Here is a 13,776-nt window from a genome sequence, read left to right as displayed (position 1 = left end):
TTCTGTGCATCTAGGGTAATTCAAGCATTTGGGCTAATAGCCACTTATCGATGAGTGCATACCATGTGTGTTTTTCTGTGATTGGGTTACCTCACTCAGGATGATATTTTCCAGTTCCATCCATTTGCCTATAAATTTCATAAAGTCGTTGTTTTTGATAGCTGAGTAGTATTCCATTGTGTATATGTAGAGACAGGGTTTTTCTACACAGCACTATGTACTACGTTCAGGTACTACATAGACTAGGCTGGCCTCAAACTCAGACATCCATATACCTCAGTCTCCCAAGAGCTAGGATTAAAGGCATGCACCACCACACCCAGCCCAGGGGAAACTCTGAATTATACCACCCTTCAATTGCTTATTCTGTAAATAAGGAAAGCTGTCTGAAATTCCCTGTCCAACTCTGTATTTTCCTGCAAGATCAGCAGAACTCGGTAGAAAATACAGGATGGACTCAAAAGACTACAGTCAAAGCTATAGCGATAGCTATAGTCAGGGAGACATGTGAAACGGCGAAATTAGGAGAAATTGGCATTCAGTAAAAAGTCCCCAAAGTGCTGGTCTGACCTCTGGAAGGTCCAAGGCCTCAGTGCCTCCCATCTCCGTGCCTGCTCCCTTATGCTGAGGAGAAACTAAAGAGCCCTTCTGCTGCCCCCCCCCCACACACTCCCTGAATGCTTTCATCTTAAGTATCGGGACACAGATGGAGCCCATTGGCCCCGCCTTCTGTTCCCTCACAGAACTGAGCACTGAGAAATTATACTGAGAACTAAGGGCAGCACATTCAACCCTCTTAGCAATTAGACATATGAATCATCCTGCTATTAGAACAAACTCTAATCCCTTTAGAAAAGAGAGTGTTAGACTGGGCTGTTTCAACTGGGAAATTATTTCACTGCCCGTGGGACTAAAGACGAGAACTTTGCAGAATCAAAATGGCATCTGTGAGGAATGGAGAGGATAATCTCTTTATTTGTGGAATGTAGGACCTTAGGAAAGCTAGGGTTAAGCCTCTTAGTTCCACCCAGTTATCCCACACATACTTCAGGAAGACAGGTCTCCATTCTTTTCCTCAGAGTACAGGAGGCTGTAAGGAAAGGACACTAATACAGGTCTAGAATCACAGCAGGAAGTGACTTGAATTGTCTTTCGTGTCAGTAGTCACCATCAAGATAGGTAAACACAAAACCCATCCACTCAAAGACGTGCTATTCATTTCTTCCATGGTTTTTAGTCCAAAACTTGACCGTTATATTGTAATAGTTATATATTTCAATGTAACATAATGGAGACAGCAGATGCTATTCAAACATGAGGCCCCAAATCCAGATCCCCTCACCCACACCCAAAACTGGGCATAGGCCAGGTATGGTGGCATATGCCTTTAATCCCAGAACCAGGGAGGCACAGGCAGGTGGATCTCTGTGAATTCGAGGCCAATCTGGTCTACATAGTGAGTCCTAGGACACCCAGAATTACAGAGAATCTGTCTCAAAACAAATATTTCTTTTTTTTTTCTCAATATATAAGTCTTTTATTGTTCCCATAGAGCCCAAATTGTACTTGTGATCAGGATCTTGTTTCTGGAGCCAGGAAACTGAGGTCTCATTCATCAGGCTGTTGCACAGTTCCCTTCTCAGAAACATAGATGCCATCCAAAAACTTCCTGATAGCCTTGTTCTTAACTGTCGTGGCTCGCTGAATCAGAGCCGCTGAATTTGAAACAAGTTCAATATCATTTCCTTCAAGGATTAACTCATCCTTCTGGGCTTGAGAGACAGAACAAGCAACACCCGTCCTCATCCGAACCCTCCAGATGTATTTTTCACCCAAGAAATTTTGGATTTCAACCAGAGACCCATTCTCCTGAATAACGACGTTGATAGGGAAGTGAGCATCCACAGACCTCATCTTGTAACGGAAGCCCAGTGTCACACCCTTCATCGTGGTCTGAACATGACTGCAGATGGTTCTGACAGTGGCCAGTTCCTTCCTGTTACCCCACCACTTGTCAACACGGAGCTTTTCTTTTTCTTCCCAAGAAGACTCAGCTCTATACTGATGTGATTGAAGTCCCTCCTCAGAGTTCCCCTGGGGCCCTTCACAGTGACTGTGCGCCCTTCAGAGTGATGTTGACATTTTCTGGAATGTCGACAGTCTGATGGCTGAGAATGGTCTTCATTCTTGCAGTCGATGGGGCAAAGACACAAAACAAATATTTCTTTTTTGTTGTTGTTGTTGTTGTTCTTTTTTTTTTTTGAAAACAAATATTTCTTAATTATATAGAAGCAAGCTAGGCATGGCAGCACAACTTGTATGGTTCCAGCTCTGGAGGTGTAGACAACTAAGATTCTGAAGGCTTGCTGGTCCCAATTGGTGAACTCCAGGTTCACCAAGAAAGCCTGGCTCAGGATAAAGGTGTCTGCCACCATGACAAATGACTTAAGTCCAATCCCTGAGAAAATGGCAGAAAGAACTGACAACTGCCAGTTGTCCTCTAACTCTGTACATAGCTGTGTGTGCTTACACAAATAAATAAGTATATAAATAGGTTATTTATTCTAAAATGTTTGAAGACAGGACTGGAGAGTTGGCTTAGTGGTTAAGAGCACTTGCTCTTGCTTCCCAGCCATTTGCTTCCCAGATGGCTCTAAGAACTGCCTGTAACCACTGCAGGGAAACCCGACGCTCTCGGCTGGCCTCTGTGGGCAGTGCATGTGACGCACAGACACACATTACACACATAAAAATACATCCTTTTCTAAAAATGTAAACCTTGTATCAAAAAATAAGGGGAGGCTCGGCAGGTAAAGGAACCATGGCCAGGAGTGACCTCTGAGTTAGATCCCCAAGACCCACGCAGTGAAAGGGCATAACCAACCCTCCAACCATGTCACCTGCATGTGCATACACACACATGAATACACAAAACAAAATGTTTAACGTAATTTATAAAGACAAAAAGGTAGAGCAATGGAGGAAACCATCCGATATTGACCTCAGGCTTACACACACACACACACACACACACACACACACACACACACACACACACACAGCTTGCCATAACCTTTACATGAGGAGCACTTCTCTCCATCTGTTATGATGTCTGAGGCTTGAACACCTGGGAAAGGCTTTGCCACATACTTTATTTGTATCCCATTTCTCTCTGGTGTGAACTCTCTGGTGTACAGTGAGGCGTGAACAACGGCTGAAGGCTTGGTAGGGCTTCTCTCCAGTATGAACTCTGTGATGCTCTCTAAGACCTGAGTTTGTGGTAAAGGCATTGCCACACTCGTTACATTTGTAAGGTTTCTCTGCCCTATGAACTCTGATGTCTTCTGAGATCCGAACCTTAGGTGAAAGCTTTGCCACATTCCTTACACTCGTGGGGCTTCTCTCCTGTATGCGTTCTATGGTGGTACCCGAACACTGGCCATTTGTGAAAGGCTTTGCACATTCCTTACACTCACAGGGCTTCTCTCCAGTATGCCCTGTAAGTTTTGAAATCTGAGTGAAGGCTTTCTCATGCTCTTCACACTCGTGGGGCTTCTCTCCAGTACGAACTATGTATGTGATGTTGCTTCAGGCCTAAACCACTCTTTACATTTGAATGGCTTTTCTCCAGTGCCAATGTTTTGGTGTTGAGTAAGATTTGAAATATGAACAAAGGTTTTACCACGCTCCTTCCACGTGTAGGACTTCACTCCAGGATGAATGCCATGACACTGTCTACGAGTGGAACACTTGATAAAGGATTTGCCACATTCTCCAACATAAACTCTCTGGTGTCCAATAAGATGAGAGCTTGGGGTCTAAGCTTGGTCACAATCCTGACATCTGCAAGGTTTCTCTCCAGTGTGGATTCTTTGGTGTCGTCTGAGGTTTGAATGTTCGTTGAAGGTTTTGCCACACTCTTTACAGCCATGAGGTTTCTCTCCTGTGTGAGTCCTTCGGTGGTAAGTTAAAGTTCTACAGTCAAAAAAGGCTTTGCCACACTCTTTACATTCAAGGGGGCTCTCTCCAGTATGAACTCTCTGGTGTACATTAAGGTGTGAACAACTGTTAGCTTTGCCACACTCTTTACATTTGTAGGGTTTGCCTCGACTAGTTTTCGGGTGTCCTACGAGATCTGAGTTTTGACTAAAAGTCAGGACGCATTCTTCACTGCTGTAAGCCTCGCCTTGAAGGTGGGAACTCCGAAGATCTTCTAAGCTCTGATGAAAGACTTCCCCACATTTGTTACCTCTGTAAACATTCTCTGGAAAAGAAATACACTTCCCATGATCTGAACCATGACTGAAGTTCTTATGCGTCTCAGTGCATTGGTAAGTTTTCTCTCCAGTATAGAAATCCCGGCAGTTACTGAGGGTACAGCTCCATCAAACACTCTGGACAGTCTCATCACACATGCTCTCTGCTCCCCAAATCACTGCGTTTGTGTTTAACAAGGATGGATAAGAAAAACCCTCCCCACATTCATTGACACTGTATATTTTGGCACAAGGAGTTGTCTGTTGACTAGAAAACAATGCAATTTTTGTAGAAGAGCTCTCAAAGTGATCACATTTAGAAATACGTTCATTTTCTAGTCTAGCTACAGAAATGTTTGAATAAGAGTGCAATCCCGCACTGCATTTTAAACAGCTTACTGGTCGTGTCGTGACCCAGGCCCTCTTTCACACATTCCCAGTTTCCTTTCAGAGGAAAGGTATGTTTCAAATGTGGCTGGGAATGTTTGCTTATTGAAAGGTAGGGTTCTTTGTCAGTAACTGCCATAACCTGAGGCCTTTTCTGAGATGTTGTCTGCTCTTGGTCTCTGTTGGCAGAGACACTTTTCTCCGTGCCATTGTTAGCTGTCGCACACGGTCCACTGGAAAGTACTTCCTGTCACTCTTCCTCACACGCTCCACTGTTTCCTTAGATGAAATCTCTCAGTGCCACACTGAGACTGACAGTGTCAGGTCTTCTGTGCACTTCTTCTTGGAAAGAATACTTCATGTGCTGCTTTGATGAAAAGTCTTGGGTACAATGAGAAAATAACACTGCAAGAAGTAAAAAACAAATGACTGGGCAGGGGTGAAAACACTTTGCACATACAATATATGAGCTCACAGCAGACAGATGTGAACAGCAGAAAAGCCCATACAAAGCCAAGGCACTCATTACCCACAGCTAACAACATGCTAAACAAATCTACCTGTAAACCTTCCAGAACACCCCAGGTGATCGCAGCACTTAGGAAGGTCATGCAGCCGGGAAAGGCCCTACCCTTGACTACTCGAGGAAGTCCTTATCATTAAAGAATAAAATAATGCCGGAAGGTTACACAAATCATATGAAATTTTAAAGTTCTCTGAGAAGAACAAATACATAAACATGGAATAAAAAGGAAATAGAAAAAAACATAATAAAAAAGTCAGTGACAAAAAGTAAGAAAAATAGGAAAAACAATTATAAAAAATAATATAATCATTTCTTTTTCAGTAAGTTTGTTAAATAAAAATTGTTTTATATTTAATTCCTAGTCAAAATATATAAATTCACTGAAGGGATTAAACCTCTAAAGAAAAACAAAACTCTAATCATGGGGCTGGAGAGATGGCTCAGTGGTTAAGAGCACTGGCAACTCCTCCAGAGGTCCTGAGTTCAATTCCCAGCAACTACACAGTGGCTCACAACCATCTGTAACTCTAGTTCCAGGGATCTAAAACCCTCTTTTGGCATGAGCACCAAACACACAAGTGGCACACAGACATACATGAAGATAAAGTACTCATACTCATAAAATAAAAAAATAATGTCTAATCATATGCTGTCTACAGTAAGCTTTTTTGATGGCCTTTGGTCCATGTGCAGTGCAATGAAGATTAAATGGGAGCCACCAGCAAACTCTTTAGGCCTGAGACACAAGAAGGCCAAAAGCAAAGGGATAAAAAAGGAGCTGCCCGTAATAAGTGATCACAGAAAAGCAGAGTGGCTGTAATTACATTGTATAAAGTACATTTTAAAGTTCCTACACAGATGGAATATGCTTCAAGACTAAAGCTCTAATAAGACAAGAGAAGAATCTTATATGGGGGCAGGGGTGGGAGCTGGGCATGGTAGCTTGTGCCTGTAATTCTAGTACTGGGCAAAACAGTTGTCACAAGTTCCCAGGAAACCCAGGCTACAGAAGGAGACCTTGTTTAAATAAAATTAAGCTAAATTAAACTACAATTAAAGTAAAACAAAACAAAATATAAATAATAAAAAGACCATTTTTTAGGATATTGGAAATATGTATATATGCACACGCACACACATATATATATATGTATATATTTAGACACACATATCATGTTATACACTCTAAACATAAGACACTGATTGAACTGAAAAAAATGAAAAGCAACATGTTAATAATAGGATTCAATCCCTCACTTGTAGCAGAAATAAAGTCAGATAGCATGGGAGTCGGGACACAAAAGGTCCTTCAAAATATACAACAAATAAAAAGTATCCCAGGGATTTGGAGAGATGGCTCAGCAGTTAAGAGCACTAAATGCTCTTCTAGAGGTCCTAAGTTTAACTCCCAGCAACCACATGGTGGCTTGCAACCATCTATAATGAGATCTGATGTCCTCTTCTGGTGTGTCTGAAGACAGCAACAGTGTACTTATACATAATAAATAAATCTTTAAAAAAAAAAAAAGCATTCCAGATACACCAAGTGTTATGCACAAAATGGCCAAGATGGATATTAACATGCTGAAATTCTTTTTTAACCACAAAGGAAAAAATAAAAACTAAAGAGGAAAAAGTCAATCATGAAAGAAAAATCAGAAAATCAACAAATTCGTGACAATTAAATAGAAAATGGTCTTGCTCAAAAACTGGAAAACATTAATAAAAATATGTATACTGCCAAAACGGATCTAAAGAGTCTATGCAACAGCCATCAAAATCCCAGTACCACTTTTTTGGGGTTTTTTTGTTTGTTTGTTTGTTTTTTGTTTTTTGTTTTTTGTTTTTTTTTTTTTTTACTGAAACTAGAAAAGGCAATTGTAAAACCTATGTGCAACCTCAAAGATCCCTGAAGAACTCAGTAATAGCACAGGGGCACCATCCTGCTCTGTTATAATGACATCCCGTCATCATTATGAAACATTAAGCTATAGTAATCAAGATAGCTTAACACAGAGGTGAGGTTTGATGAGTATGGAGGGTGATCACTAGACAGAAAGGAGGAGACTTAAGAGGTTTCAAAGTTTGGGGGTTGGGGATTTAGCTCAGTGGTAGAGCGCTTGCCTAGCAAAGCGCAAGGCCCAGGTTGGTCCCCAGCTCGAAAAAAAAAAAAAAAAAGAGGTTTCAAAGTTTGATACAGAGAGGCCCTTCTGTAACAGCGGAGAACCAAAGCAAGGCCTCTGAAACACTGTTGCCATCGCAACAGTCTCTCGATCCCCACTGTAAGTCCAGCCTCCCCTTTAGCTTGGACCTCTCACTTGGACCTCTCACCGGCTTACTAATTCTACCCACCTGAGTGTTGAGACCCAGACTGACTCAGACTTTCTCAGAGGCCCTGAGAATACAGTTCTGCCTCTTTGTTCAGAAACAAGCTTGGCAAGGTCCTGTCTGGGGCTGGAGTCAAGGTTTCAGCTCCTCAGAACCTGGCTTTTCCCCCAAAGGGCTGTGGTTATCAGTCCTAAGACAGCTGTGTCTGAGGTATCCCGTGTTCTCTCTGCCAACACCTGATTTAGCTCTCTGCTGACCTGGGCCCATTCCTCTCATACAAAAAAATACCTAAGATGCTGGACTTAATAAGCTTGCCTGGTTATACAGCAGCTGATGCAGGACCTCCTGAGCCCAGCTTTCTATCCGCTCTATCCTCTCATTCCCCAGTCCACTCTCTCTCAGGAACCTGTCCCTGAAGAAGGACCTGGGCATACATCTACTGTCTTGTGTATTTTAACGCTCCACACCAAGGCTCTTTCCTTTGCTCTACAACAGTAACCGTGCACGGCTTACAGATGGCAAGACTTGTTTATGGGAAAACAGAATACAGTTCTTGGGATTCCCAAAGTTAAGCAATGACATCTCTGTAACAGTTGTAATTAATAAAGAAAAAAGATTAAACGGGACTAGAGAGATGGCTCAGTAGCTAAGAGTGCTTACTGCTCTTGCAACAGACTTGGGTTCTGTCCCCAACACCCACACGGAAGCTCATAGCCACATTTAACTCCAGTTCCAGGATCCAATGCCTTTTTTGACCTCCGTGGGCTCCTGCACATATGGCCACACAGACACTGACTCAGACACATGTTCAATACACATAAAATATTTATTTTTTTAAAAAAGATATAATAAGATTCTAGAAATCTGTTTCTCCAAACATTGATTTTTTTTTTTTTCAAAACCTGGTCTAATACTTACAGAAGGATTCAAACTCGCAAATCCTAGAATCTACTTCTGGCTACTACCAAATCAAAGGTAAAGGGATGGCAGTGTATTTTTGGATGTAGGTCACAGTATTTTAAACCAGTGAGTTCCTAATAAGACCATAAATGAAGGGTGTGTATTACCTCAAGAAACAGAGTGGGTTGTAAGCACATCATGAATATTTTCTTATCAATACCAACAAATACCTCATTTCTTCCTGAAAGGCAGCGATCTGGAATACACGGTAAGCAGGAGATCCTTCCCAAAGGAAGCTAACTAGCGTTAGCAGTACACCCCTGAGGGAGGCTGTCTTAGCCCACAGACAGCAGGCTTCTGTAATTCTCCACCGTCACATCCCTGTCTAAGTCCTGATGAGCAGAGTCCAGACAGAGTTCTTAATTTGCTCAAAGATGAAGAGATTCAGAACTGATTGTGACAATGGCATTAATTATTCATTAAAATAATTTGGTTGGTTGGTTAGTTGGTTTTTTAACGTAGGGTCTATCTATAAAGCTTAGCTGGCCTCCAATTCACAGAGATTGCCTGTCTCTGCCTGGAACTAAAGGTATGTATCAGCACACAAATTCCTAATTAAGGTTCTTTTTTATTGGGAAAAAAAGTTGTCTAATTTAAAGATTTCTTAAAGTATTTTTTCAAAATTAAGCTGGGTATTGTGGTACTCACTTTTAATCTCATCTTGAGAGTAAAGGCAGGAGGATCTCTATGAGTTCCAGGCCAGCTTAGTCTACATAGAGAGTTCCAAGCTAGCCAAGGCTACAAAATGAGAAGCTGCCTTAAAAAAAAAAAAAAAAGCAGCCCCGCCCTCTGCCTTTCAGCCCTGGCAGCCATCTTCCAGTTAACTCACCAAAATGACGAACACAAACAGAGAGAGGCACTCGGTCTATGTTCTCTAGACCTTTAGGAAACACGGAGTTGTTCCTATGGCCACACGCATGCAAATCCACAAGAAGGGTGCTACTGTAGACATCAAGGGAATGGGCACTGTTCGAAAAGGGATGCCCCATAAGTGTTACCACTGGGAAGAGGATGGAGGTAGGTAGTGTGGTGACTCCAGTGAGGCAAGCCTTTGCATAAGCTCTTCCTTGAGAGTGGGTGTGCTTCTAACCAAGAGAACATAGCACAGATGGCACGATGCTACTTCTGTGGTGATGTTATATAAGATTTCCTTATCTGAAGCCAAAGATCCTCCTGCCAGGAGAATCAAGCACCCGTATCATCAACAGCCTGTGGAGGGAGCTATGGGCAAGAGCCAAGGACACTCTCCAGCCATCAACCAACCAGAAAATAGAAGCCTCCATATGATACCCACCAGGAAATGAATCCTGCCAACAAACTGAGATGTAGAATAAGGCAGGGAATACCAAAGTATAGATTGAATTACATGGTGATTTACTTAAAGCACTGCTTATACTGTCTATTTGCCAAGCATGATTTCAACTTGCTACCTGGAACAAAATGTCCTGGAGAAATAGCTAAAACACTGGGTCTCTGCCATGAACAACCTGCTGACTGCCACGTAGGCTTCTGTAAAATCTCCCTTGCTTGCCCACCCCACCTTGTGGTCTTAGAATATGAAACAAGAATACAGACTAGACCTGTTAAAGGTTTTCAAGAGCTGCCCTGGCTTCGCTGTGCTGATGACAACCCCTCAATTCCACTCTCTTTGGTGTTCGAGTGCTTATCCAGAAAGATTCCTGCATCAACTGTGCAAGCATAGAAGCAGACCCTCCTGGAAGTCTTTGTATGACACTGTGTCTTTGTGAGACCCTGGAGCAGAGATCTAGCCAAGCTGGGCTCCTGGCTTCCTGAAATGGAGCTAGACATATACTGTTTTATGGGAAAGTGTAAAGAAATTTGTTGTGCAGTAACAGAAAACCAATGCTGAGAGTTGCACAGATGGACAGACAGATACAAAGTAATGATGCAGTATTGGTTCTGGTTTTGTATGTTTGAAAATTTCCCCTAATAACAAGTTTCCATTTGGTGGTTTCAATTTGGAAAAATGGAAAAGATCCAGATATGTGTATCTTACTTTTTTTTGTTTCTGTTTTGAGATTTTTGCAGACCTTGGCCTTGTTAGGCAATTGCTCTATTGTTGTGTTGGTTCCCTGGCCCTTCGATAAGTAATTAAACCACGATACGCTATGGGAGAAGAATTGCCAGTTCCAAGTATCTCTTTCTGTTTATAAGACCTATTATCTGACAGAATGCTGTAACTAGACATCTTATGTCTATGCTGCAGGTGTCTTTATAAGTTTGAATGTTTTCCAATTTTTTCCAATTTTTTCCAATTTTTTCATATTTTATTATTTTTTGTTTGCATCTAAAAATAGGTCAAAGTGTTTATTATGACAAATTTTGGTGGCTAATTCCCTTAAAAGCGAGGCCTCAGGGATGGGAGTAAAGCTCAGCGGTAGAGCCTGTGCTTAGCATGTACACAGCTGTGGCTCTGATACCCAGCATAATAAATAAATACTGAGGACTCTTTTTCAAATTCGCCTACCAGCACCATAGGGCCCTGATAGGCAGAGCCTTCTGTGGGGGATGAGCCTGGTTGGTAACAGGAGGCCCAGAACAATGTGGTATTCTGCCACCCTTCTACACCCCCATTCTACACCATTCTGTCCAAGGTAGACAGCATCAGGCCCTCTTTTAGGGAGGGTTTAAAGAGAACTTTCGAAAAGAGGTGACTGCTGTTTTGTAGTTTGTTTACATGTGAGACTTTACAAGAAGTGACCTGAGACCATATTGAAAAGTGCCAAGAGGGGCTGGAGAAAAGACTCAGGAGCTGAGAGCACTGGCTGCTTTTACAGAGAACCCAGGTTTGGTTTCCAAACACCCTCCCACCCCCGTGGCAGCTAACAGTGGTCTGTAACTCCAGTTCCAGGGGACCGGTCCCCCTCCTCTGGCTTCTGCTGGCACTGTGAACATGTGGCACACAGATATAACGTGCACATAAAACCACCCACACACATAAAATGAAAATAAATGAATCTAAAGGGAAAGGCACCAAGAGCACAAAAGGTAAAGAGGCAAAATAAGGGCCACAGTCCACAAAGGCGCGTCTTGGGCAGTGGCCACCACTTCCAACTTCCTATGCATCCTTCTATGTTGAGATCCCTGCAAGAGGAACAGCAAAACAGCTTTAGAGCTCATGGAATTTGGCCCAACAGTTAGCACAGTTAGGAAGGGTGTGCCTCAAAGGCAGAGCCCCAAGGACTGTGTCCTGAGGACCTCATGCTGTTGTGGAGTTTTGCTCTGCTTGCTGCCCTCACATCACATCCCTCATAGTCCAGGGCTTATGTGAAAACTCCACGGGGCTTCCAGCCCCTCACTGGGCAGTATCATTGGCACTCACAATAATAGTGATTGATCTTTTTCAAGCATTACTGTTGGAGCACATTAATGATTCATCCACACCCTTAGAAAGAATTTGGAGAAGTAGATTGCCAGTAAAGTTAGGTCAGGATGGTTTTGCTTTGACATAGAAAAATCTTAGGGAACAATTTGAAATTCAGAAATGCACATTCTTGATACCTGAGTTAGGGATTTTTTTGAGGTCAGGAAACAAGAACAATGGTGGCCTGACTAGTACTACCTGACCTGCCTCTCTTGCTAAACTGGGCTGGTGATCCAGGCGATGATTAATTCATGTACCCATTTTTACCCTCATCTTCCTGATATGATTTAATTAAAATTGTAAATGAGTCAGTGTGCACCCTGAGGACTTAAAGTAGAAATGGCTGGTTGTTTTTATATAAAAGTTTAGATTTGTGATTCATTTAAAATTTTTTATAGGATTACATTTTAAAATTAATAAAACAATTGATCCTTTCTTTGTCACTGCAAATTGCAGACTGCCAGTAAAAAGAAAAAATACTGAGAAAATTACCATGCTTGCTTACCCTTTGTTAATCTGTAACGAATTGCTTAGTTATAAATGTATGTGAGTTCTTGAGAATAATTTGGCTTTTTAATCCATACTAAGTAAAACATTTGATCAGGTGAGGGTGTCTTAGTTAGGGTTTTGCTGCTGTGAACAGACATCATGACCAAAGCAAGTCTTATAAAGGACAACATTTAATTGGGGCTGGTTTACAGGTTCAGAGGTTCAGTCCATGATTGTCAACATGGGAACATGGCAGCTTCCAGGCAGGCATGGTGCAGGAGGAGCTGAGAGTTCTACATCTTCACTGGAAGGCTGCTAGCAGAATACTGATTTCCAGGTAGCTGGGGTGGAGACCTTAAGCTCACACCCACAATGACACATCTCTAATAGTGCCACTCTCTGAGCCAAGCATATAGAAACCATCACAGAGAGTATTGGAGAATGTGTTTGTCTTACATATACTCATTGTAATTGTCCACCTAAAGAAAAATACAATGTAACCACATTGTGATTTTGAAAGAGTTCCATGAAGGGAGACACTCGGTCACTCCGGATATCGGCGCCCCCCAATCACCAGCCAGAGGCGGTTCTTGATGCAATCAGCAAGAGGCTTTATTCAGTGCACTGAGGCCCAACCCATAACTCACGCAGGAGCAGAGGAGAAGAGCCCCAAGCTGCACTGCACTTGAATTTTTAAGCATAAAAACTGCAGATGGGGAGGGGAGCGAGGGAATGCACCTGGTTAGCTCATTTAAACTTAAGCAAATATCAGCTTACCACAGCCAGGGTTCAAGGAACCATCACTGCCCATCTGACAGCTCCAGTCCCTATCTCTAAATTACAACCTGGGTTCAAGGAACCGTCCCTGCCCATCTGACAGCTCCTATCTCTAAATTTCTGATAATCGTTTATCAAGTACCAGATGTCCTTGGCCAATGGCCCTCTTCCTGCAAAGTTTCAGAGGTTTATTATGTTCCCATAGCTTTTGTAAAACTTTAGGGACTTTGTAAAACTTTAGGGTTTTTTTTTCTTTTATTCTTTCAATTTGTGTACTGCTTGGAAGATTTTGCTGGGATATATAAACCCTGGGAGAAAAACAAAGTTGTTGGAGCTTTGCCGCATCCATCAAATGTGTGCGTGTGTGCAAAATGGTCAGAGCTTTGCTCTGCCTACCAAATGTATCTGTATGTACATACATGTGCACATGTGTGTTTTTTTTCCCATGTACCCTTACCCCTGGCCCCCGAGGGTTTACCACCAGCCCCAGGGAGTTTACCATCAGCCCCTTTGAATTTTCTGATGGCCCCAGGGAGCGAGTCACTAGCACAGAAAATCAAGCTTTGTTCACTCAGAGAAAAGTCTGCTCAGTGATCAATTGACAAATTTACACCCTACCTCAGTTTACCTTGTCATGTCTAAGGTGGTCATTGACCCATCTAGAAATA

At 42.3% G+C, this 13,776-nt stretch overlaps 1 pseudogene; it reads right to left on the bottom strand.

Moving 5' to 3' along the window:
- Positions 1-1,532: 1,532 nt before the first annotated feature.
- Positions 1,533-2,185, bottom strand: LOC116890903 (annotated as a pseudogene).
- Positions 2,186-13,776: the final 11,591 nt, after the last annotated feature.

This window comes from Rattus rattus, chromosome 2 (genome assembly GCF_011064425.1).
Source record: "Rattus rattus isolate New Zealand chromosome 2, Rrattus_CSIRO_v1, whole genome shotgun sequence".
In the NCBI taxonomy this organism is placed as follows: Eukaryota; Metazoa; Chordata; class Mammalia; order Rodentia; family Muridae; genus Rattus; species Rattus rattus.
This window is presented reverse-complemented; position numbering and strand designations above follow the sequence as displayed.